Here is a 26,896-nt window from a genome sequence, read left to right on the forward strand (position 1 = left end):
ATATAACAAAATATTTATCAGTTTGGTATTTAATAGCACCTTTTACCACTCATGACTTCTAATGGTAATTTGACATTTGTTTTACTTAACTTTGTTTTAGGATCAATATGTATTTGATAATGGTACCACTTCTATTGCTTAATCCATTTCTCTAGTAAAGGGCCACAAGCAAACTAATGCCCAAACCAGAAACATTGGCAAAGACTGGATATTTGGGTCTGAGGAAGGAGATTACTGTCATCCTTCTCTTCCTCACACATATAAGCCCACCCTAGGACTGGGCAGAAATGCTCAGGAGCTGCCATCTTCAGTGACATACCATCAGTGACGTCCTAAGCACTACTGCATTACAGCTCAGCTTTCACCTTTTTAAAAATTTAAGACCTTCCATATTATGACCCTATTCTGTTTGGAATCTAATTTTTTTCCCACTACTCTCCAAATTTCACCCAGATTGTGTTCAGTCTTGCCTTTCCTCAAGTTCTCCTTCTTCCTTGACATATCCTTCTCTCTTTGCTCTTTGCTCTAAATCCTTCTGATTTAGCTCAGGGCCTTCCTCTTTCATGAATCATTTCTTTAACTCTGGGGTTAAGGGGAAAGGGCCCTACTCTGCCAGTTTCTGGTTCTGTTATCTTAGGCATGTGACTTAATCCTCTGTGTCTCAGTTTCCCCATCTATAGAATTAGTGTAAAGATGAGACATACCTAAAGTGAGGATTTAAATAAGTTAACATAGATAAAGCTCAAACATTGCCCAATATGCTCAGTGTTATCTGAGTGTCAGCTAGTAGTATGCCTGTCATTTATCTCCTGAATAATTATTGTATGTACCATATAAATTAACACATAACTGCAAACTCTCATATTTTTCTTTTTGTTTCAAGTAGATTATTATAGTCAATTTGAAGTTAGGGTATTGTCATTCATTTACCCCAAGTACTGGCACATAATAGGGGTCACTAAATTCTTGAAGAATTGATTTTACATCTGCTTTAAGAGTGGTACAGGACACATAATCACTGCTCAGATTGAAACCTCTGTGAAGGCAAGAGCTATGCACATTGCTTAACGAGCATAGTTAAAGAATGTGCATAGTTCCTACATGGAGCGTTATGATCACCAGGACTCATTCTGTGCAGAGCTTATTAGGGTATCAAGTACACAGAAGTATTTAATAAATGTTATTAGTAGTATTAATAGTAATAATGTTTGTTCTGGCCATGTTATGGAATCTGTGTTTCCTTTACTCTTTTCATTTATGCATAGGGCACAACCAGATTATAGAAGAGGAGTGGCCATCTGTTCTAGATCTAGTCTTGAATATGGAATTTTGCCCTGGAGTAAAATCAAGTGCTTTGAGCATCTGGGCAGGATATATGTGGCAGAGCTGAGGCTTTGAATTCTCCTAATAACTGAATAAAACACACAAGGGAAATTTCTAGAAGTATTTGCTCAGTTTGATTGAACCCTGATATAGGCTTGTTAATGTGCTTGTATGTGAGAGTCATATGCTCAATTCCATCTTCTCGATGGCTTTTGTTAGCTGATAAATAAATACCAGCCAAAGAACAACATTTAGCCGGAAGCTTAAATCATTTAATTATCAATATGTACTTGCTTGGTAAGATTTAGTATGATGATTTAGGCATATAAATTTCTTGCTTCTTTGGTGAGAACATTTGTAGAGCATTATAATTTTGTTTTTAATAGGTACAATTGTTAATACTTTGGTACTGATCTACTCTATTATGATTTTTTTCTATTTTTTTTCCAACTTTATTGAGATACGACATATAACAATGTATAACATTAAGCTATACAATATGGTGACTTGATACATGTATATATTATGAAATGTTTACTACAATAAGGGTAGTTAACACATCTTTAACCTCACATAATTACCATTTTATTGTTATTGTTATGGTGAGGACATTTAAAATCTACTCTCATAGCAAATTCCAAGTATACAACACAGTGTTGTTGGAACTTGTTCTTATAACTGGAAGTTTGTACCATTTGACCAACATCCCATTTCCCCCACCCCTCAGCCCCTATCTTTTTCTGTCTGACTTATTTCTCTTAGTATAATACTCTCAGGGTCCATCCATGTTGTCACAGATGGCAGGATTTCCTTCTTTTTCATGTTTCAATGAGTAACATTGAAACATGTTACTCATGTTTCAATGAGTAACATTCCAGTGTGTGTGTGTGTGTGTGTGTGTGTGTATGTGTGTGTATCCACAGATACACACACACACACACACACACACACACACACACACACACGCCATGTTTTCCTTATCCATTAATCCATTGATGGACACTTAAGTTGCTTCCATGTCTTGACTAGTGCGACTAATGCTGCACTGACCATGGGAATGCATATGTCTGAGATCCTGTTTCATTTCCTTTGGATATGTACTCAGAAGTGGGATTGCTGGTAGTTCTATCTTTAATATTTTTGAGGGACCTCTATAATGTTTTCCATAGTGGTTGTACCAATTTACATTCCCATCAACGGTACATAATGGTTCCCTTTTCTCCACATCCTCGTTAGCATTTGTTGTCTCTTGTCTGTTTGATAATAGTCATTCCAACAGGTGTGAGGTGATATCTTATGGTTTTGATTTGCGTGTCTCTGATGGTTAGTGAGGTTGAGCACCTTTTCATGAACTTGTTGGCCATTTGTATGTGTTCTTTGGAAAAATGTCTGTTGAGGTCCTTTGTCTATTTTTAAATTGGATTATTTGGGTTTTTGTTATTAAGTTATATGAGTTGTATATAGTTTGAAGTCAGGAAATGTGATACCTCCAGCTTTGTTCTTTCCCAAGATTGCTTTGGCTACTCAGTCTTTTGTAGTTTCATACAAATTTGTGGATTTTTTCCTATTTCTGTGAAAAATGCCATTGGAACTTTGATAGAGGTTGCAGTGAATCTCTAGGTGGCTTTGGGTAGAATGGACATTTGAACAATATTCACTCTTTTAATCAGGATATCATTACATTTATTTGTGTCTTCTTTAGTTTCTTTCATCAGTGTCTTATAGTTTTTGGTGTATAGATTTTTCACATCCTTGGTTAAATTTATTCCTAAAATTTTATTGTGTTGGGTGCCACTATAAGTAAGATTGTTTTATTTCTTTTTTACATGTTTAATTCTTAGTGTATACAAACATGACTAATTAATTTTTGTCTGTTGATTTTGTGTCCTGCAACTTTACTGAATTTGTTGATTAATTCTAACAGCTTTTTGATGGAGTCCTTAGGACTTTCTATATAAAAGATCATGTCATGAGCAAACAGAGACAATTTTATTTCTTTCTTTCTGATTTGGATGCCTTCTGTTTCTTCTTACTGCCTAATTGCTCTAGCTAGGACTTCCAGTACTGTGTTGAATAGGAGTGGTGAGAGTGGGCACTTTTCTCTTCTTCCTGATCTTAGACGGAAAGGTTTCAGCCTTTCACTGTTGAGTGTGATGTTAGCTTGGGCTTGTATTATATGGCCTTTGTTATGTTCCAGTATGTTCCTTCTATACCCAGTTTGTAGAGAGTTTTATCATGAAAGGATGTTAAATTTTGTCCAATGCCCTTTCTGCATTTATTGAGATGATCATATGATTTTTATCCTTCATTATTTTAATGTAGTGTATCACATTTATTGATTTGTGTATGTTGACTCCATTCTTGCATTCCAGGAATAAATCCCACTTCACCATGGTGTATGATCCTTTAAATGTGTTGTTGAATTCAGTTTGCTAGTATTTTGTTCAGAGGTTTTGCATCTATATTCATCAGGGGCATTGGCCTATTATAGTTTTCTTTTCTTGTAGTGTCCTTATCCGGCTTTGGTATCAGGTTAAATGCTCACCTCATAAAATGAGTTTGAAAGTGTTCTCTTCTTTTACATTTTTTGGAAGAGTTTGAGAAGTATTGACTTTAATTTTTCTCTGTTTGGTAGAATTCACCAGTGAAGCCATCAAGTCATGGGCTTTTCTTTGTTGGAAGGTGTTTGCTGATTCAGTCTTCTTACTCATTATTAATCTGTTGAGATTTTCTGTTACTTCATGATTCAGTCTTGGTAGGTTTTATGTTTTAGGAATTTATCCATTTCTTCTAGGTTGTCCAATTTGTTGACATATAATAGTTCATAGTATCCTCTTATGATCCTTTGTATTTCTGTAATATCAGATGTAATATCTTCTCTTTCATTTCTAATTTTATTGAGTCCTCTCTTCTTTTTCTTGGTAAATCTAGATAAAAGTTTATCCGTTTTGTTTATCTCTTTAAAAAACTAGCTCTTAATTTCACTAATCTTTTCTATTGTCTTTTATGTCTCAATTTATTTATTTCCACTCTTCTCTTTGTTATTTCCTCCCTTCTACTACCTTTGGGTTTAGTTTGTTCTTTTTGTAGTTCCTTGAGGTGTAAAGTTAGATTATTTTTTTGAGTTTTTTTTTTTTTTTTTTTTTTTTTGCTTAATGTAGGGTTCCACATGAGAGAAGAGGCCAGTGACAGCAGTTGGGTCTTGGCGTGCAGGTGCTCAAGTGGAGGGGCTAGCTGCAGGTGAGCCCAGCGGTGCAGGCCAGTGAGAGGAGACAGAACCAGTTCTGGGCCCACAAACAGCTGTGGGGGCCTTAGCTGTCAGCATGTAGTCCTATGGCTACAGGGCCTCACCACAGGGACTTGCATGTCGTTGGAGGCCAGTGACAGGAGTCAGACCAGTGGCGAACTGGTCCACAGCTGAAGGGGTTAGCCCCAAATGCATGCACGGCAGTGTATCAGCTGCAGGGGTCTAGGCTGGCATCTTGCACTTATGCAGCTGCAAAGGCCAAGCTGACTTTCAGTGCAGATTGGAGGGTCCAGTTGGGGACAGGGAGGGAGTCAGTCAGGTGGCATCTGTGAAGGTGGAAACCTGTGGGGGGAAATCACAGTGGTGAAATCTGCAGGGGGTTCATGGCAGCTGTCCTGGGCTTTGGTTTCTTCAGTGGTGAAAGCTGTTGGGATCCTGCACAGGGCTGTAAACCACAGCTGCTCTTGCTGCATAGCTGCTATTGGGAGACGCAGGCATTCTTCATTGCTCCAACCTGTCTTTATTTGTCTTAGCTTTGTCAGTCTCTGGGTGGTGTGAAACTGAAGTGGATCCTTCATGCAGTGATATGAAAAACTGGGGAAGTTGGTTCCTCATCTCATTCTCCCTTTCCCAGCGAGGGAACTCTTTTGAACTGGGCAGTTCCCCCTTGGCACTGAGCAGTGCCACCCTGGGGTATGCGATGATGCAGGGAAAATGAAACTGTCCTTCTTTTTCTTCGTGTGGAGTTATTCTCAGGTTTTTTGCTCCACTGTGTTGCTGAAATTTCTTAAGTGGACTCATGAGCTCTTCCAGAGCTATTTTTGTTTGTGGATATCTGTCTAATTGTTGATATTTTTGGGGGGATGGAGGCTGGATCTCCCACCCTATATTTTTGGTGACATCACTTCTTAATTATGACTTTTAAACAGTTTTATAATAAAATCCTACTTGAGTTAACTCTTTCTGTCCTATCATTATATAAGAAAGGTAAATGGCAGCTGTTTTTAAAGACAAGTTTTTAATAAAAATACATTACTTTAAGTGGGTGAACTTTAAAATATGTAAATTATATCTTGATAAAGCTGTTTAGGAAGCTGTTAAAAAAAAAGACTTTACTTCTCCAAGAATCTATGATGGTAGGAGTAATTCCACAGTATTGGAGCAGCCAGTTATAACCTTCATCATAATAATCAAATCTTACTGAAAAATCTAATCAGTCCATTATGATTCAGTGAAATTCAAAACTTTTTGTAGTTTGCTAACACAGATCAAGACTCATTATAAAGACTGGAAAACTAGATCTTAGTAAGACTGGAATGAAATAGCTTGCTGTCTTTCGCTCTAACACTATTGCTCACTGCTTACAATAAATTATAATATTGAAAAACATAGTGACTTTAAGTTGAGATGTAAATCTTAAGAAAGTACTTTTCCTTTGAAAATATAATCAAATATTGGGACAATTCCTAGCTCATGATATTCCAAGAAGTTTAAGAAGGCTGACATAAATTTTTAGAAATTCAGTTAACGTTAATTGAATGCTTATTTTGTGCCATACAGTGTTTTTACTTACCTTGACAATAAGTGATAGCCATTATTAAACTGATGCAAGCAGAGTGAAACTTTTTTAAGCTTCTATAGTTTTTAACATTGGAGTATTTTAAAAGCTTTGCACAATTTGGGAGTTTTAAAGTTGCTTAGGGGGGGACCTTCAAGATGGCGGAGGAGTAAGACATGGAGATCACCTTCCTCCCCACAAATACATCAAAAATACGTCTACATGTGCAACAACTCCTACAGAACACCTACTGAACGCTGGCAGAAGACCTCAGCCTTCCCAAAAGGTAAGAAACTCCCCATGTACCTGGGTAGGGCAAAAGAAAAAACAGAGACAAAAGAGTAGGGATGGGACCTGCACCTCTGGGAGGGAGCTGTGAAGGAGGAAAAGTTTCCCCACACTAGGAAGCCCCTTCACTGGTGGAGACGGGGGGGTGGGGGGAGGAGCTTTGGAACCACGGAGGAGAGCGCAGCAACAGGGGTGCAGAGGGCAAAGCGGAGAGATGCCCACACAGAGGATCGGTTTCGGCCAGCGCTCACCAGCCCGAGAGGCTTGTCTGCTCACCCGCCAGGGCGGGTGGGAGCTGGAAGCTGAGGCTTGGGCCTCAGATCCCAGGGAGAGGACTGGGGTTGGCTGCATGAACACACCCTGAAGGGGGCTAGTGCACCACAGCTAGCCAGGAGGGAGTCTGGGAAAAAGTCTGGACCTGTCGAAGAGGCGAGAGACCATTGTTTTGGGGTGCGCAAGAAGAGAGGATTCAGAGCACTGCCTAAACAAGCTTCAGAGACGGGCGCAAGCTGCGGCTATCAGCTTGGAACCCAGAGATGGGCGTGAAATGCTAATGCTGCTGCTGCAGCCACCAAGAAACCTGTGTGCAAGCACAGGTTACTATCCACACCTCCCCTCCCAGGAGCCAGTGCAGCCTGCTACTGCCAGGGTCCTGTGATCCAGGGACAAATTCCCTTGGAGAACAAACAGCGTGCCCCAGGCTGTTGCAGCATCATGCCTCTGCCGCCACAAGCTCACCCGTCATTCCAGTTATAACTAGTGTACCCTTCCCTCCCACCAGCCTGAATGAGCAAGAGCCCCCTAAAAAGCCACTGGTTTAACCCCCTCCTGTCTGGGCAGGGAACAGATGCGTGAGGGCAACCTACACGCAGAGGTGAGGCCAAAACCAAAGCTGAACCCCAGGAGCTGTGCAAACAGAGAAGAGAAAGGGAAATCTCTCCATGCAGCCTCAGGAGCAGTGGATTGAATCTCCACTATCAACTTGATGTACCCTGCATCTCTGGAATACCTAAACAGACAACGAATCATCCCAAATTGAGGCAGTGGACTTTGGAAGCACCTATAGACTTGGTATTGGCTGACTGTGGCTGATTTGTTTCTAATTTTTATGTTTATCTTAGTTTAGTGTTTAGCGCATGTGATCATTGGTGGATTTGTTTACTGGTTTAGTTGATCTTTTAAAATTATTATTACTTTTTAAATTTTTTCATTTTAATAATGCTTTTCTTTTTATTTATTTATTATTATTTTTAAATTTTTATTTATTTATTTTTCTTTTTTTCACCCTTTTCTTCAGAGTCATGTGGCTGATAGGGTCTTGGTGCTCCGGGCTGGTGTCAGGCATGAGCCTCTGAGGTGGGAGGGCTGAGATCAGGACATTGGACCACTAGAGACCTCCTGGCCACAGCTAATATCAACCGGTGAGAGCTTTCCCAGAAATCTCCATCTCAACACTAAGACCCAGCTCCACCCAGCAGCCAGGAAACTCCAGTGCTGGATGCCCCATGCCAAACAACTAGCAAGACAGGAACACAACCCCACCCATTAGCAGAGAGGCTGCCTCAAATTATACTAAGTTCACAGACACCCCAAAACACACCACCGGACATGGCCCTGCCCATCAGAAAGACAAGATCCAGCCCCACCCAGAAGAACACAGGCACCACACCCCTCCACCAGGAATCCTACACAAGCCACTGAACCACCCTCACCCACTGGGGGCAGACACCAAAAACAACAGTAACTATGAACCTGCAGCCTGCGAAAAGAGGACCCCAAACACAGTAAGTTAAACAAAATGAGAAGACAGAGAAATATGCAGCAGATGAATGAGCAAGGTAAAAACCCACCAGAGGAAACAAATGAAGAGGAAATAGGCAGTGTCCCTGAAAAAGAAATCAGAGTAATCATAGTAAAGATGATCTAAAATCTTGGAAATAGAATGGAGAAAATACAAGAAATGTTTAACAAGGACCTAGAAGAACTAAAGAGCAAACGAACAATGGTGAACAACACAATAAGTGAAATTAAAAATTCTCTAGAAGGAATCAATAGCAGGAATAACTGAGGCAGAAGAATGGATAAGTGACTTGGAAGATAAAATAGTGGAAATGACTACCGCAGAGCAGAATAAAGAAAATGACTACTGCAGAGAAGAATAAAGAAAAATTAAAAAAAAATAAAATAAAGAAAAAAGAATGAAAAATAAAATAAAGAAAAAAGAATGAAAAGAATTGAGGACAGTCTCAGAGACCTCTGGGACAACATTAAACGCATTTGAATTATAGGGGTCTCAGAAGAAGAAGAGGAAAAAAAGGGTCTGAGAAAATATTTGAAGAGATTATATTTGAAAACTTCCCTAGCATGGGAAGGGAAATAGTCAAGTCCAGGAAGCACAGAGGTTCCAAACAGGATAAATCCAAGGAGAAATATGCCAAGACACATATTAATCCAAGTATCAAAAATTAAATACAAAGAAAAAATATTAAAAGCAGTAAGGGAAAAGCAACAAATAACATACAAGGGTATCCCCATAAGGTTAACAGCCGATCTTTCAGCAGAAACTCTGCAAGCCAGAAGGGAGTGGCAGGACATATTTGAAGTGATGAAAGGGAAAAACCTACAACCAAGATTATTCTACCCAGCAAGGGTCTCATTCAGATTCAACAGACATATTAAAAGCTTTACAGAAAAGCAAAAGTTAAGAGGATTCAGCACCATCAAACCAGCTTTACAACAAATGATAAAGGAACTTCTGTAGTCAGGAAACACAAGAGAAGGAAAAGACCTACAAAACCAACCCAAGGCTTCCCTGGTGGCGCAGTGCTTGAGAGTCCGCCTGCCGATGCAGGAGACGCGGGTTCGTGCCCCGTTTCGGGAAGATCCCACATGCCGTGGAGCGGCTGGGCCCGTGAGCCATGGCCACTGAGCCTGCGCGTCCGGAGCCTGTGCTCCGCAAATGGGAGAGGCCACGACAGTGAGAGGCCCGCATAACGCAAGAAAAAAAAAAAAAAAAAAAAAAAAAAAAAACCAAAACAATTAAGAAAATGGTAATAGGAACATACATATCGATAATTACCTTAAATGTAAATGCATTAAATACTCCAACCAAAAGACATAGACTGGCTGAATGGATACAGAAACAAAACTGATATATATGTTGTCTACAAGAGACTCACTTCAGACCTAGGGAGACATACAGACTGAAAGTGAGGGGATTGAAAAAGTATTCCATAGAAATGGAAATCAAAATAAACCTGGAGTAGCAATTCTAATATCAGACAAAATAGACTTTATTTATTTATTTATTTATTTATTTTTGGCTGCGTTGGGTCTTCATTGCTGCACGAGGGCTTTCTGTAGTTGTGGTGAGCGGGGACTGGTCTTCGTTGCAGTGAGCGGGCTTCTCATTGCAGTGGCTTCTCTTGTTGCCAAGCATGGGCTCTAGGTATGCGGGCTCAGTACTTGTGGCTTGCGGGCTCTAGAGCGTAGGCTCAGTAGTTGTAGCATATGGGCTTAGTTGCTCTGCGGCATGTGGGATCTTCCTGGACCAGGGCTCGAACCTGTGTCCCCTGCATTGACAGGCAGATTTTTAACCACTGTGCCACCAGGGAAGTCCCAAAAATATACTGTAAAATAAACACTATTACAAGAGACAAAGAAGGACGCTACATAATGATCAAGGGATCAATCCAAGAAGAAGATATAACAATTGTAAATATTTAGGCACCCAACATAGGACTACCTCAATACATAAGGCAAATGCTAACAGCCATAAAAGGGGAAATCAACAGTAACAATAATAGTAGGGGACTTTAACACCCCACTTTCACCAATGGACAGATCATCCAGAATGAAAATGAATAAGGAAACGCAAGCTTTAAATGACATATTAAACAACATGGACTTAATTGATGTTTATAAGACATTCTATCCAAAAACAGCAGAATACACTTTCTTCTCAAGTGCTGATGGAACATTCTCCTGGATAGACCATATCTATAGTCACATATCCAGCCATGGTTAATTTAAGAAAATTGAAATCGTATCAAGTATGTTTTCTGACCACAATGCTATGAGACTAGATATCAATTACAGGAAAAAATCTGTAAAAAATACAAACACATGGATGCTAAATAATACACTACTAAATAACCAAGAGATCACTGAAGAAATCAAAGAGGAAATCACAAAATACCTAGAAACAAATGACAATGAAAACATGATGAGCCAAAACCTATGGGATGCAACAAAAGCAGTTCTAAGAGGGAAGTTTATATCAATAAAATCCTACCCCAAGAAACAAGAAACATCTCAAATAAACAACCTAACCTTACACCTAAAGCAATTAGAGAAAGAAGAACAAAATACCCCCGAAGTTAGCAGAAGGAAAGAAATCATAAAGATCAGAGCCGAAGTAAATGGAAAAGAAATGAAGGAAACAGTAGCAAAGATCAATAAAACTAAAGGCTAACTCTTTGAAAAGATAAACAAAATTGATAAGCCATTAGCCAGACTCATCAAGAAAAAAAGGGAGAAGACTCAAATCAACAGAATTAGAAATGAAAAAGGAGAAGTAACAGCAGACACTGCAGAAATACAAAGGATCATGGGAGATTACTACAAGCAGCTGTATGCCAATAAAATGGACAACGTGGAAAAAATGGACAAATTCTTAGAAAAATGCAACCTTCCAAGACTGAACCAGGAAGAAATGGAAAATATAAACAGACCAATCACAAGCACTGAAATTGACATTGTGATTAAAAATCTTATAACAAACAAAAGCCCAGGACCAGATGGCTTCACAGGTGAATTCTATCAAACATTTAGAGACGAGCTAACACCTATCCTTCTCAAACACTTCCAAAATATAGCAGAGGGAGGAACACTCCCGAACTCGTTCTACAAGGTCACCATCACCGTGATACCAAAACCAGACAAAGATGTCACAGAAAAAAGAAAACTACAGGCCAATATCACTGATTAACATGTATGCAAAAATCCTCAACAAAATACTAGCAAACAGAATCCAACAGCACATTAAAAGTATCATACACCATGATCAAGTGGGGTTTATCCCAGTAATGCGAGGATTCTTCAATGTATGCAAATCAATCAATGTGATACACCATATTAACAAATTGAAGAAGAAAAACCATATGACCATCTCAATAGATGCAGAAAAAGCTTCCAACAAACTTCACCACCCGTTTATGATAAAACCTCTCCAGAAAGTAGGCATAGAGGGGACCTACCTCAACATAATAAAGGCCATATATGACAAACCCAGAGCCAGTATCATTTTCAATGGTGAACAACTGAAACCATTTCCACTAAGATCAGGAAGAAGACAAGGTTGCCCACTCTCACCACTATTATTCAACATAGTTTGGAAGTTTTAGCCACAGCAACCAGAGAAGAAAAAGAAAAAGAAGTGAAACTGTCACTGTTTGCAGATGACATGATACTGTACATAGAGACTCCTAAAAATGCTACCAGAAAACTACTAGAGCTAATTAATGAATTTGGTAGAGTAGCAGGGTATAAAATAAACACACAGAAATCTCTTGCATACCTATACACTAATGATGGAAAATCTGAAAGAGAAATTAAGGTAACACTCCCATTGACCATTGCAACAAAAAGAATAAAATACCTAGGAATAAACCTACCGAAGGAGACAAAAGACCTGTATGCAGAAAACTATAAGACACTGATGAAAAAGAAATTAAAGATGATACTAACAGATGGAGAGATACACCATGTTCTTGGATTGGAAGAATCAACATTGTGAAGATGACTGTATTACCCAAAGCAATCTACAGATTCAATTCAATCTTCATCAAACTAGCAATGACATTTTTCACAGAAGTAGGGTAAAAAATTTCACAATTTGTATGGAAACACAAAAGACCCCGAATAGCCAAAGCAATCTTGAGAAAGAAAACCAGAGCTGGAGGAATCAGGCTCCCTGACTTCAGACTATACTACAAAGCTACAGTAATCAAGACAGTATGGTACTGGCACAAAAACAGAAATATAGATCAATGGAACAGAATAGAAAGCCCAGAGATAAACCCACGCGCATATGGTCACCTTATCTTTGATAAAGGAGGCAAGAATATACAATGGACAAAAGATAGCCTCTTCAATAAGTGGTGCTGGGAAAACTGTACAGCTACACATAAAGGAATGAAATTAGAAGACTCCCTAACACCATATACAAAAATAAACTCAAAATGGATTAAAGACTTAATGTAAGGCCAGGCAGTATAAAACTCTTAGAGGAAAACAGGCGGAACATTCTACATCATAAATCACAGCAAGATCCTTTTTGACCCACCTCCTAGAGAAATTGAAATAAAAACAAAAATAAACAAATGGGACCTAATGAAACTTAAAAGCTTTTGCACAGCAAAGGAAATCATAAAGCAAAAAGACAACCCTCAGAATGGGAGAAAATATTTGCAGACGAAGCAACTGACAAAGGATTAATCTCCAAAATATACAAGCAGCTCATGCAGCTCAATATCAAAAAAACAAACAACCCAATCCAAAAATGGACAGAAGACCTAAATAGACATTTCTCCAAATGAGAAACACAGATTGCCAACAAACACATGAAAGGATGTTCAACATCACTAATCATTAGAGGAATGCAAATCAAAACTAAAATGAGGTATCACCTCACATTGGTCAGAATGGCCATCATCAAAAAATCTACAAACAATGAATGGTGGAGAGGGTGTGGAGAAAAGGGAACCCTCTTGCACTGTTGGTGGGAATGTAAATTGATACAGCCACTATGGAGAACAGTACGGAGGTTTCTTAAAAAACTAAAAATAGAACTATCATAAGATCCAGAAATCCCACTACTGGGCATATACCCTGACAAAATCATAATTCAAAAAGAGTTGGGGCTTCCCTGGTGGCGCAGTGGTTGAGAGTCCGTCTGCCGATGCAGGGGACGCGGGTTCGTGCCCCGGTCCGGGAAGATCCCACATGCCGCGGAGCGGCTGGGCCCGTGAACCATGACCGCTGAGCCTGCGTGTCCGGAGCCTGTGCTCCGCAACGGGAGAGGCCAGAACAGTGAGAGGCCCGCGTACCGCAAAAAAAAAAAAACCCAAAAAACAAAACAACAACAACAACAAAAAAAAGAGTCGTGTGCCACAGTGTTCATTGCAGCACTATTTACAATAACCAGGACATGGAAGCAAGCTAAGTGTTCATCGACAGATGAATGGATAAAGAAGATGTTGCACACATATACAATGGAATATTATTCAGCCATAACAAGAAGTGAAATTGAGTTATTTGTAGTGAGGTGGATGGACCTAGAGTCTGTCATACAGAGTGAAGTAAGTCAGAAAGAGAAAAACAAATGCCGTACGCTAACACATATATATGGAATCCAAAAAAAAAAATCGTTCTGATGAACCTAGGGGCAGGACAGTAATAAAGATGCAGGTGTGGAGAATGGACTTGTGGACATGGGGAGGGGGAAGGGTAAGCTGGGATGAAGTGAGAGAGTAGCATTGACATATATACACTACCAAATGTAAAATAGATGGCTAGTGGGAAGCAGTTGCACAGCACAGATAAGCTTGGTGCTTTGTGACTACCTAGAGGGGTGGGATAGGGAGGATGGGAGGGAGACACAAGAGGGAGGGGTTATGGGGATATATGTACACATATAGCTGATTCACTTTGTTATACAGCAGAAACAATCACAACATTGTAAAGCAATTATACTCCAATAAAGATGTTAAAAAAAAAGTTGCTTGCAGAAGAACTGAGCGTATTTTGAACTAATAAGAGAAGGCAATTTTGCAGTGGATGGAAGGGAAATAAAAATAAAATCCAGATGGAAGTGGCGCTCAGAGTTGAAAACAAGCAGAGACCCAGCATATATACAAAAGGCAAGTGTGATAATATGAAAACAAAAACTTTACTTGGATATATGGGTGGAAGGTAAAACATTTCAATGAACTTAATGCAATGAGACTGTACTATGTATCTGAAAGGTATAATTGGGAAGGGAAGAGGAATATTCAAGCATCATGAAGTGTATTTCACCCAAATAATGTAACATTTTGTAATACTAGAGACTTTTTTTTTCCAAATACACCTATGTTGCTTCTAGCCAGCTGATGGCAACATTGTTAAAAACTAATATGTATCCTATTTGTAGAATGGCAGTTCAAAGTATTTTGAATTAGTTTGCCTATAGTTGACAAGTAAAGGATGGAAGCAATATTGATGATATGCATATTTATACAGGATTACTGCTTTTAAATGAGTAAATGTCTATATCTATCCTAATATTGTCCCCTTTTTTCCTAACAAATACTGTAATTTAAAATTGTAACAGTTTTAAAAATTGAGATATAGTTGATATATAACATTGTATTAGTTTCAGGTATGCAACATAATGATTCAATATATGTATTGCAAAATGATCACAGTAATAAGACTAGTTAACATCCATCATCATACATAGGTACAAAATTTTTTTCTTGTGAAAAGAACTATTAATTAAGGCATTTGAAGTGAAAGTACATAGGGTACATTATTTAGTAACAGCACTGCTTCGTATGTGTGCTATGTAAACCTTGTTTGATTCTACCTCATTTTGTACCTCTTTTTTTAACTTATGGGTTTTTAAAATTTTTATTGAAATATAGTTGATTTACAATGTAGAGTTAGTTTCAGATGTACAGCAAAGTGACTCAACCATAAATATATATTAAGATATATATTAAGTTCATTTGTATCATTGTTTAAGATTCCACATATAAGCGATATCGTATGATATTTGTCTTTGGCTTACTTCACTTAGTATGATGATCTCTAGATGCATCCATGTTGCTACAAATGGCATTATTTCATTCCTTTTTATGGCTGAGTAATATTCTATTGTATATATGTACCACATCTTTTTGTTGTTGTTGTTCATAAGGATCATTTCAGGTGTTATTTATTTATTTATTTATTTGAAATCTTTTTTTAAATTTATTTATTTTTGGTTGTGTTGGGTCTTTGTTGCTACGCATGGGCTTTCCCTAGTTGCAGCGAGTGGGGGCCACTCCTCGTTGCCGTGCATGGGCCTCTCATTGAGGGGGCTTCTCCTGTGGCAGAGCACGGGCTCCAGGCACACGAGGCAGGTAGTTGTGGCATGCGGGCTCAGCAGTTGTGGCACATGAGCTCTAGAGCGCAGGCTCCACGGCATATGGGGTCTTCCTGCACCAGGGCTTGAACCCGTGTCCGCTGCATTGGCAGGCGGATTCTCAACCACTGCACCACCAGGGAAGCCCCAGTACTACATCTTCTTTACCCATTCATTTGTCGTACCTCTTTACATATATATATATATATATGTATATATATATACATATATAAATATGTAAGTATATGTATTTATTTATTTATTTATTCATTTTTGTCTGCATTGGGTCTTTGTTGCTGTGTGCGGGCTTTCTCTAGTTGTAGCAAACAGGGGCTGCTCTTCATTGTGGTTTGTGGGCTTCTCATTGCAGTGGCTTCTCTTTTTGCAGAGCATGGGCTCTAGGTGCGTGGGCTTCAGTAGTTGTGGCTCGTGGTCTTCAGTAGTTGCAGCATGCAGGCTTCAATAGTAGTGCCTCATGGGCTCTAGAGCGCAGGCTCAGAAGTTGTGGCACACAGGCTTAGTTGCTCTGTGACCTATCGGATCTTCCTGGACCAGGGCTTGAACCCATGTCCCCTGCATTTGCAGGCAGATTCTTAACCACTACGCCACTAGGGAATTCCCTGTTGTACCTCTTTATAATGACACTCTAGTGGTACGTGAGGGTGGATCCTGGAATCCCGATATTATTCAACCCCATTTAGATATTCTCTTGGGCTGCATAAGATTAAGAAATTATTGAAATAGATCTCAGAAGTCCATTGGAACATATAATCACAACCAAATCTGTTTGTACCTCATTGTAGAAGGTTAGTCATACAGCTTTTCACCTGGTTCACAGTCTTTCTCTTCAACACGATTCTGTTATGATTTTGGATGACCTCCTATCCATGTAGCCTCTGAATTCTTCACCATATTCAGTTCCAGTGATTAGTCTCATGGTCATATCCCTGACTCTCAGTTCTGAATTAAGGAAGGATCACCCACCTTATGGAGCATTTGGAAATGTGTGGGTGCTTTGGGTTGTCACACTGACTCGGAGGTGCTACTGATATGCAGCGCCCGTTGGCCAGAGATGCTAAACATCCTGCATTGTGAAGGTTAGTCCCACACAGTAAAAAAATTGTCATCTCCACAATACCAAAAGTGTTCCCATTAAGAAATATTGCTCTTGGCCTTGTCATTACCAATAACTCCATCAACTCCAGAATCTCTGTTTCTAGCATCTTATTCTTTGACCCCCACGTCTTTTTGTACTTACACTCCAGCAATTCTCTGACATGATTACAAACTGAAATTCATTGACCTTACCACTTTTCCCTAATTATTACCACTTTCTTTTCCATTATGCTTTCACTTCCCTCCTCATGAAGCAAGTACTCCATATTCTGTCATGGTCACTTTTTAACATATATCCTCAGTCTGCTCATCTGTCCCTCTGTCATATTCACAGGGAAAAAATCCATGCCTAGTTTGTTTTGAATCTCTACCCAGTTTTCTTCTGGACCCAAGAAGCTAAAGAAAAACACAACCATGCTGATTGGTCTTAATTTAAGTTCATAACCAAGAACTTCAGGTGGGACCTCAACACTCTGTGTAAGACTGTTACACTTTCCCAGTGCCTTTAGCCCCCAAGTTTCCCCAACGTTCCTTTCTCCTATCTCCTTAGACCTCTAGCATCTACCCCCTCCTTAGTGCCTTAATCTCAGCTTCTTATTTCACTGAGAAAGCAGAAGTAACCTGAAGAAATTTTTCTCTTTTTTTTTTTCATTACTAAGCCTACAACCCACTGGAATCTGTACTCCTCCCAGTCTTACTTCCGTTATAGTGTTCTTTGTCTCAGGATTTGCTTTTTCACCAGTCATCCGGGTGGTGGGGCCCCAAACCTCGAATCATGCTTGTCTTTTCTCTTTCTCTCACATTGCATGTCTAATCCCTCATCAAATCCTGTGGGCTGTTATTTGAAAATCGATCCAGAATTCTGCTGCCTTTCAACACTGCTACTGTCCAGGTTATCACTACCTCTTGCTTGTACCTCTGCATACTCTCCTAGCTCATCTCCCTCTTCAGCTCTTGCTCCAGACAATCCTTTTCTCCATTTTTTGGTCAGAATGGTTCTTTTAAAACTGAAAGCATATCGTGTCACTCCCTTGCTCAAAGTTGTCTCATGACTCCTCATTACACGATAGAATGAAACGTCTTTACTGCCCTGCAAGGCTTCCATGATTAGTCTTGTTACTTCTGTGACTTCACTTTCTACTACATGTCACCTCACTGATTCCTCTTTAACCATACTGACTTTCTTGGTGTTCCTTGAATACTGCAAGCCCTATTCTTTCTCAAAGTCTGCTCTTTTCCTGTTTATATTAAAATAGTTTATCTTTTCACTTCTTCAAGTCTTTCTGCCCAAATGGGACTCTGTTGATCTTTAGAACATATGAAACAATGGAAAACAAAGACACTAGTAAAACCTACATAACTGTTGATGTTAATGTTTACAGTAACAGAAGTTAGGAGGAGGGGCTGGTTGGAAGAGTTAAGTTTCTTTTTTGCTTTGGTGGAACATGTGGAGGATAAGAAACTCTAGATATTGGTTCAAAATATAATATTAATTTATTAAATTAATCAAATTAAATACTTGAATAATATTAAATATATGTTCAGAAGTTTTAAAGGTGACCACAAGAATAGGAATCGAGTATTTAATTTTCAAAGAATTAGAAGAAATTAAAAAACAAAAAAGAAAGCTCCATCAGTTCAACACAAGCCAGGAAGAAGAATGGAAGGAAGGGAAGAAGGAAAGACAGAACAAAGGAGAGGAACAGTATATAAGAGACATGGTAAATAAAAAAGATAGGATGATCCAAACATACCAATAATTACAATGTACGTAATAAAGTTGAAATGTATTTTAAAAAAAGAAAAAAAGAGAGACGATGAGATTGTGAAAAAGGTGCACCTAAAACATAACGATCCCTAAAGCTAAAAAAATAAAAGAATAAAATTATGATATCCTGCAACTAGCTTGTACCAGCTTGTGAGAATCGATTTTGCATATCTCTTTCCAGCATCTCCTTCGTGTTTGTTGCTTGAAATCAATCATAGTACAAGTACTTAACGCCATAGAAATTGACAAGCATTACAAGTCATACCCATCCCCTGAAAAAGAGCTTGTTTGCCAGCACGCAATTGAATATGTTCCAGGTAAATGCTAACAAAAAGAAGATATAACAATATTACTTTGAGACAAAATTAAAGATAAAACCATAAATAAGGATAAAGAGGGTAATTTCATGTTGATAAAAATGGATAGTTTGCAAAGAAAATATAAAATTCATGAATTTTTGTGTACCTGACAACATTAAGCAAAATTTAGTGAAATTACAAAAGGAAATAAATGAATCCACAAGTGTATTTACTATCTTCTAGTATATTTAAGCTATATTATATTCAGAAATCAACAATTCAAATAGAGAAAATGTGAGCAAGGCTACTTTCTTTTCAAACCCCTGTGGAATATTCACCCCTGTGGAACATACATCTTATGCCACAAAGTTCAACAAGTTCAAAAAAAGCAAAAATCATTTAGGCTATGTACCCTGAGTAGGGTATAATATAATTATGATTTTACAAAATAAGTGGCCAAATGTTTTTATCCACTTAGAAATTCCAAACTCACCTATATGATTTTGGGTTAAGGAGGAAATAAAAAGTCAGTTTATGAACTATAGTGAAATATCAAAACCTTTGAAATTCAGCCAAAATTTAATTTTCAACTCAAGATAATAGAAAAAATAAATAAATAAACTCAAAGAAATTTTTTAAATGGCTTTACTAAAGATAAAAGAAAAAAATCCATAAACTATAAAACAACTCCTCTTCTCCTTCCCCAAAATGAATTGAACGTATACAGCTAAAGTTTGATTGTTAATGACATGTTTGTGGATCTAGGAAATTCAAGAGAATCAAGTCATAAACTATTAGAACTAACCAGATAATTCAGCAACAAGTTCAGAACAAGGTCAACATACAAAATAAAGTAGACTTTACAAGTAAGAATATATTTTAAAATACTATTTTAAAATTTCTATTTACAATGATAAATCTGTTTCTGTGGATGTAGTCACACTTTAGATCCCTTGTATGTGGAATCATGCAGTGTTTGACTTTCTGTGACTGGCTTATTTTACTTAGCATAATGTCCTCAAGGTTCATCCATTTGGGAGCATGTGACAGGATTTCCTTCCTTTTTAAAGCTGAATAATATACTATTGTACGTATATACCACATTTTGTTTGTCCATTCATCCATCAGTGGACATTTGGCTTGCTTTTAGCTCTTGGCTATTATGAACAGTGCTGTTGTGAACCTAAGTGTGCAAAGACTTTGCTGTCAGTTCTTTTGCATATATCCAGAAGTGGGATTCCTGGATCATATAGTAGTTCTCTTTTTTTTTAATTTTTGAAATATCTCCTACTGTTTTTCATTAAAGTTGCATCACTTTACAGTCCCACCAACAGTGTGCAAGGGTTTCAGTTTTTCCACATCCTTGCCAACACGTTTTTTGTTTTTTCAATAATAGCCTTCCTAATGGGTGTGAGGTGATACCTTACTGTGATTTTGATATACGTTTCTCTGATGAGACATGATTCTTTACATAGAAAATTCTAAAGATTTATAAAACAGCTACTAGAATTAACAAGAGTTTAGCCATTTCATAGGATACAAGGTCAAAATACAAAAATCAAAAGTTTTTATATATTAACACTAAACAATTGGAAAATGAAATTAAAAACTTTCAACTTACTATAGCATCAAACATACAATTCTTAGAAATAAATTCAAGAAAAAATAGGTAAGCCACTAAATTTTGGAAAGAATGTGGAGAATGGAGAATTTTCATCCATTGGTGGCACAAGTTCTAAGGGAAAGCTATAGAAGTTTCTAATAAATGAAACAGTCACCTACCGTATGACTTAGCAGTTCTACTTCTAGGTATTTACTCAAGAGAAATGAAAACATGTGTACACACATACACACCAAATGCACAGGAATATTCATAGCAGTTTTATTCATAATAGTCGAGAACTGGAAACAGCCCAGGTGTCCATCTATAGGAAAATGTATAACAACGTTATAATTATGTAATGAAATAAAAGTCAGCAATACAAAGAAATGAACTATTTATACATGTAACAATGTGGATGAATTGCAAAAACATTGTACGTGAAAGAATCCAAACACAAAATAATGCATACTGTATGATTCCATTTGTAAGAATTTATAGAACAGGCAAAACTAATCTATAGAGATTAAAAAAAAAAAAAGACAGTTGTTGCCTGCCTCTTGGAGCTGGGGATGGGGATTGACTAGGAAAAGACACAAGCCAACTTTCTGGAGTGATGAAAATGTCCTTTACTTTGATCTGGGTGTGAGTTACCCAGAGTTTTCATTGTCAAAATTCATAAAATCATACAGTTAAGACTTACGCATTTCACTGTATATAAATTTTACCTCAAAAAATAGTAATGAGAACTATAAATAAATATTGATCTTTAGTTAAGAAGTGAATGCTGAAGTGTTTAGGGGGGAACTGAAAAGATGTCTGCAACTTCCTTTGAAATGCATCAACAAAATAAGATGGAAGATAGCTATGTGATAAAGCAAGTATAGCAAAATTAATTGTAGCCTATAGGTAGTGGGTACATGGTTGTGCATTGTGAGTTTCTTTAAACTTGTCTCCATGTTTGAAATTTTTTATAATAAAATAGTAGGGGAAAATGCACTTTGGAGAATTCTGACTTGTTTATAAAGGGATAAAATCATTTCCCGTTCTCTCCCTTGGAATCACGTGACAGACAAGGAGAATAAGAAAAAAAATTCAGTTCCTTTTTACAACAAACCTAGGTCACAGTTAAAACCCTGTATTTCAGAAGACATGGAAGAGTAGCCAAAACCGGGTAAGATTGGTGAAGACATCCAAAAGGAAGCAAAAATAACAGGGAGAGAAGACTTAGGTGCTGTAGACTTCTGAAAGATCAAGCAAAAATACAGTCTTCAATGACAGTCACATGAGGTACACATCCTAATCACCTGTCTGCAACAGTGGAATGAGTCTGCATCTGTTTGTGTAGGAGCTTCCTAGAACTAGTTTGCTTCCAGAGAAGAGGAGGAGGCAGGACTTAATGAAGAAAAACGCAGACAAGGTGTATCTGCAGGAGGCGGCTTTCCTCATAGCAGCCAAGAAAAAAAATTCCTTATATTATAAAAAAGCAAACAAACCATAACCAAAATAACCTGGCTAATGGAATTCATCAGAAAAAATATTAAATTCATATATAAAACTTCACCAGCCTGCAGCACAGCACAGGCCCTTCTACCACATAACTTTCTACAAATAGGAAATCTTGGAAAAACTCTTCTCTTTCAAAAACGAGTCCTGAAAAATGAACCAACATAGTATCAACAAAAATAGATCAGGATAAGAACGGAGGAAGGAAACAGGAAAAGTAAATGGCAGGAAAAGAAGTTTCACCACAGATAGTTGCTGCAGAGCAGATGAAAATATTTTACTGTGAATAAAAATATTAATGAAATAATTTCCTCCAAAAAGCACGTTTAAGGTGGAAATCAATGTAAGAACTTAAAGAAAAGGTGGTGAGACATGGGAACAAATGAAAGAAAGTTGGCAGACAAAGCAAAGAAGTAAAAGAAAATAAAATTATCTCAGGAAAAAAATATATATTTCTGGGTTTTATATGAATGTATGTGTGTATAAATATTGTTGAACTTATTGCATTTAATATAAATTAGAAGGAAGAGAACAAGTTACGGATACACAAAACAATATGGATGAATCCTTAATTTAAAACACTACGTTAGGACTTCCCTGGTGGTGCAGTGGTTAAGAATCTGCCTGCCAATGCAGGGGAAACGGGTTCGAGCCCTGGTCCGGAAAGATCCCGCATGCCGCAGAGCAACAAAGCTCATGCTCCACAACTACTGAGCTTGCACTCTAGAGCCCATGCTCTGCAACAAGAGAAGCCACCACAATGAGAGGCCCGCACACCACAATGAAGAGTAGCCCCTGCTCGCTGCAACTAGAGAAAGCCCGCTTGCAGCAACGAAGGCCCAACACAGCCAAAATAAATAAATAAATGTTTAAAAAAACAAAAACAAAAAAACCCCACCATGTTGAGAAAAAGAAGTCAGACATGAAAGAGTACATAGTGTATTATTCCATTTAGATGACATTCTAGAATAGGAAATATTAATCTAATATGATATAAATCAGAGCAGTGCTGTCTAGATGTGGGAGGAATTGATCTAGAAAGGAGCATCAGGGAAATTTCTTGAGTATGGAGATGTTCTATATCTTGAACAGGGTGTTGGCTACACAGAAGCATACAATTATCAAAGCTCATTAAACTAATCACTTAAAATGTGTGCACTGTTTCATTCTAATTATGCTTCAGTTGAACAAAACATACTATGGAAGAAAGGATTTATGAAGCAAATGACAGAGATTCACCACATGTATAATTGGAGTCCAAAGAAGAAAAGAAGTGATGGAACAGGGCAAATATTGAAGCTATAATCCAAAAACAATTTTCAGAAGTAAAGAACTTCTAAGAACATAACATGAACCAGGGAAAATTGATCTAATATGTCATCCCTTGTTTATGTTTCAGTAAAGTTTCTGGACTCAAACAAGTAAAGAATAGTGATGTAAAAAAAGTTCATGTCATGTATAAGGGGGAAAAAACAAGATGAGACAACTCTGAAAGGCTATCTCGACTCCAGAGCTCTTTACACGATGGCGTGAAGCCTCTGTTGGAACCGCAGTGCAGATCAACATTTCCCTCTGCCTGCTCCTGCTTCCCTAAGTTTCTAATAGGTGTTGCTTCTAAGCACCCTCTCCCACACAAATCTCCACCCCTCAGAGTGTGTTTTCAGGCATCCCAACCCAAGACACACCACAAAGAAACCTCAATTAATTTTGAAAAGTAGAAATAGTATAGATGATGATCTCTGAGAATAATGCAATAAAGCTGCAATCAATAACAAAACCAGAAAACCAGTCACTAGCACTTAAATATTAAAAAAAAAAAAAAAAGTTACTGGGTTGAGAAGGAAATGTGAACAAATTGCAGAATATTTTTAAAAGAATAACATTCTAGAATTATCAGAACCCATAGGATAGAGCTAAAACAGTACTCAAAAAATGTATGGCCTTATATATTTACATGAGCAAACAAGAATAAATGAAAGTAAATATTCAACTCAAGAATTAAATAGAATCTGAAGATTGAAATAGAAATTAATGAATTAATAATGTGGAATTAATAAATGAATACAAGAGTATTTTTTTGGAAAATAAAAGTAAGAAGCAATAAAATAGATTGAATCTTTAGCTTACCTAATTAAGAAAGTAGAAAGCACAACTATACAAAATAACAAGTAAGTGACAATAAACATAGACACAGGGGAAAAAAAATCATGGCAGAATACTTAGTTCAACTCTGCAAATAAATTTGAAAGCCTGGATGAAATAGATCATTTTCTAGGAAAATTATGATATACCAAATTTCCCTCCAGAACAAATAGAAAATTAAAATGATTTGCCAAAAAGGTATCTTTCTTTGCAATAGATACTAGGCCAAATTCAGATGAGTGCTACCACATCAGTAAAGAGCAGATAGATTCAATCTCATTAAAACTACTGTAAAACCTGGAAAGAAAAGATTGTTTCCAAATATTTTTGGAAGAAACGAATCAATCTCTTATTAATATAGAAATTCCAGATAAAAGCAAATAGATTTCAGCAGCACATCAAAAAATAATATATCACACCAAGTGGAGTTTATTCCAGTGATGCAAGGAGAATTCAATACTAAGAAAATTATTTTAAATTGTATTAATAGATTTATGATGAAAAATCATATGGTAGTTTATATGGATGCTAAAATGGATTTAAGACAATTTGGTTTCCATTCTTATAAGAAATAAAAATAAAATGAGTAGATAGTTAACTATATAAAACTGTTATATATTAATATATTAAGATGTATTTTTTGGTATATTAAAATACAGCTCTCAACTCAAAATCTGGCGTAGTATTTCCTATGAAGTAGAGAGATTCCCACTAAAATCAGGAACAAGTTGAGTATGTCAATCAATATTACTATTTAATATTGTTCAGGAGGAGCTTAATAATCAATTCAATAAGAAAAGAAAGAAATTAGAGGTATAAAAGTTGGAAAATAGGGAATTCTCTGGTGGTCCAGTGGTTAGGACTCTGCGCTCTCACTACTGAGGGCCTGGGTTCAATCCCTGGTCAGGGAACTAAGATCCCACATTCCATAAGCTGTGCAGCATGGCAAAAAAAAAAAAAGGAAAATAGTAAAATTATCAATATTTGCAGACACTCAATTCCTGGAAGCTAAGGAGGAATCGGCTGAAAAACTCATAACAAATAAGAAATTTCAGTAAGCTTAATATATATTAACAATCTTTATGTATACAAGCAACAATCAGTACTAGAATCAGTGCCCCCCAAAAAGTAAGAGGCCCAGGAACAAAAAGGTCTATGAAGAGAAAATTTTTAAATGATCCTTGGAAACACAAATAAAGACTTAACCAACTGGAAGGGAATACCATGGTCTTTGATTAGGAAGACTCAACATTCTAAAATGTTAACATGATTCAAATAAAATTTAACTTGATTTAAATAAAATTACAAGTAAAATGTTTAGGGGAAGGGGATCTAGACAAGCTCAATGTGAAGTTTATGTGAAAAACCAAACAAACAAAAATTACCAAGAAAAATCTGAAAAGAAAGGTAATAGAAGGGAGATACCCCTACCGGATTATAACATTTATTATAAAGCCTCAGTAATTAAAATATACTATAAAGCTTCACTAATAAGAAGACAGATGGAACAGAATAGAAAGTTCAGAACCTGACCTAAACACACATGAAATCAATGGGGAAAAAATATGGACTATTTAACAGGTGGTGGTGAGACAACTATGATTGTATGTAATAATTTTCTAGATGATTACAAATGGATAAAACATTTAAAACGGAAAAATAAAATCTTAAAAGTGGCAGAAAAAAATCATGGTTTGAAAATGAGTATATATATATAATATATGTATATAAAATTGTGGAGAATGGTTTTTAAAGTATCACACTAAATTTTAAAGTATCACACTAAATTCAAAAGTGAGGGCTTCCCTGGTGGTGCAGTGGTTGAGAGTCCACCTGCCGATGCAGGGGACACGGGTTCGTGCCCGGGTCTGGGAAGATCCCACATGCCGCGGAGCGGCTGGTCCCATGAGCCATGGCCACTGAGCCTGCGCGTCCGGAGCCTGTGCTCCGCAACGGGAGAGGCCACAACAGTGAGAGGCCCGCGTACCGCAAAAAGAAAAAGAAAAACAAACAAACAAAAAGTGAGAAAGGAAAAGATTCATTTAGTACATTAAATAGTGTTTACATTTTTTTCCTAGGTATAAAATACTATAATTACTGTCAGAAGAAAAATACAAAATATGAAAAAGATTAGAAATACCCAACAGACAATTATAATTTCCCTAAAGTGTAAATAACTCCTATAAATCACTAAGAAAACTAGAAAAAAATAAAGACAAAAGAAATATAATTATCTGTTAAGGCTGATGCTCCACTTCATTTGTAATAAGAGAAATGAAACTTTATAATATAGTGAAAAAAACAAACTACACTGAAAAACCAGATTGCTGTTTTGTCAGTGGTATGGAGAAACAAGTATTTTCCTATGTTCTTTGTGTAGGTGTAAATTGGTATGATCTTGGAGAGAGGGAGAATTAAACAGCTTTCAAAATTACAGTTATACACACCCTTTGGTCCAGCAATTTCACTTCTAGGAATGTATCCTAGGGATGCAAAATGTATATATGAGCACCATTACTTATTGCAACATTGCTTAAGCTGGCAAAAGATTGAGAACAACCCAAATATCTAGCTAACCTGCTCTCAGCCCACAAAGCCAGGCATCAGGCTCCAGAGCTCTGTCCACCCAGGGTAAGAGCTACCTTTTTCTTATGCACACATAGCCATGTGTTCTCAAAGGGAGAAATTAGAGACTCTTGTGGAAGCAAGCCTAGACTTTTATGATTTTTGTCAATCCTTTATTGTTGTCTTGTCCACACATAATTTAATTGCACTTTTACCCACCTGGCTTTATCAAATCCTTCCAAAGATTTCTAATCCAGTTTTAATAAAATAGGAACAACCCTCTTTATGCAGTTATATTTCATTATTTATGCAATA

At 37.3% G+C, this 26,896-nt stretch overlaps 1 protein-coding gene across 1 annotated transcript in view; it reads left to right on the forward strand.

The window, feature by feature from the left end:
* Positions 1 to 26,896, forward strand: part of CNTLN (centlein) — a 314,787-nt gene that overhangs the window by 271,697 nt on the left and 16,194 nt on the right. The window lies entirely within an intron of this gene.

This window comes from Lipotes vexillifer, unplaced genomic scaffold (assembly GCF_000442215.2).
Source record: "Lipotes vexillifer unplaced genomic scaffold, Lipotes_vexillifer_v1.1 scaffold31, whole genome shotgun sequence".
Taxonomy (NCBI): domain Eukaryota; kingdom Metazoa; phylum Chordata; class Mammalia; order Artiodactyla; family Lipotidae; genus Lipotes; species Lipotes vexillifer.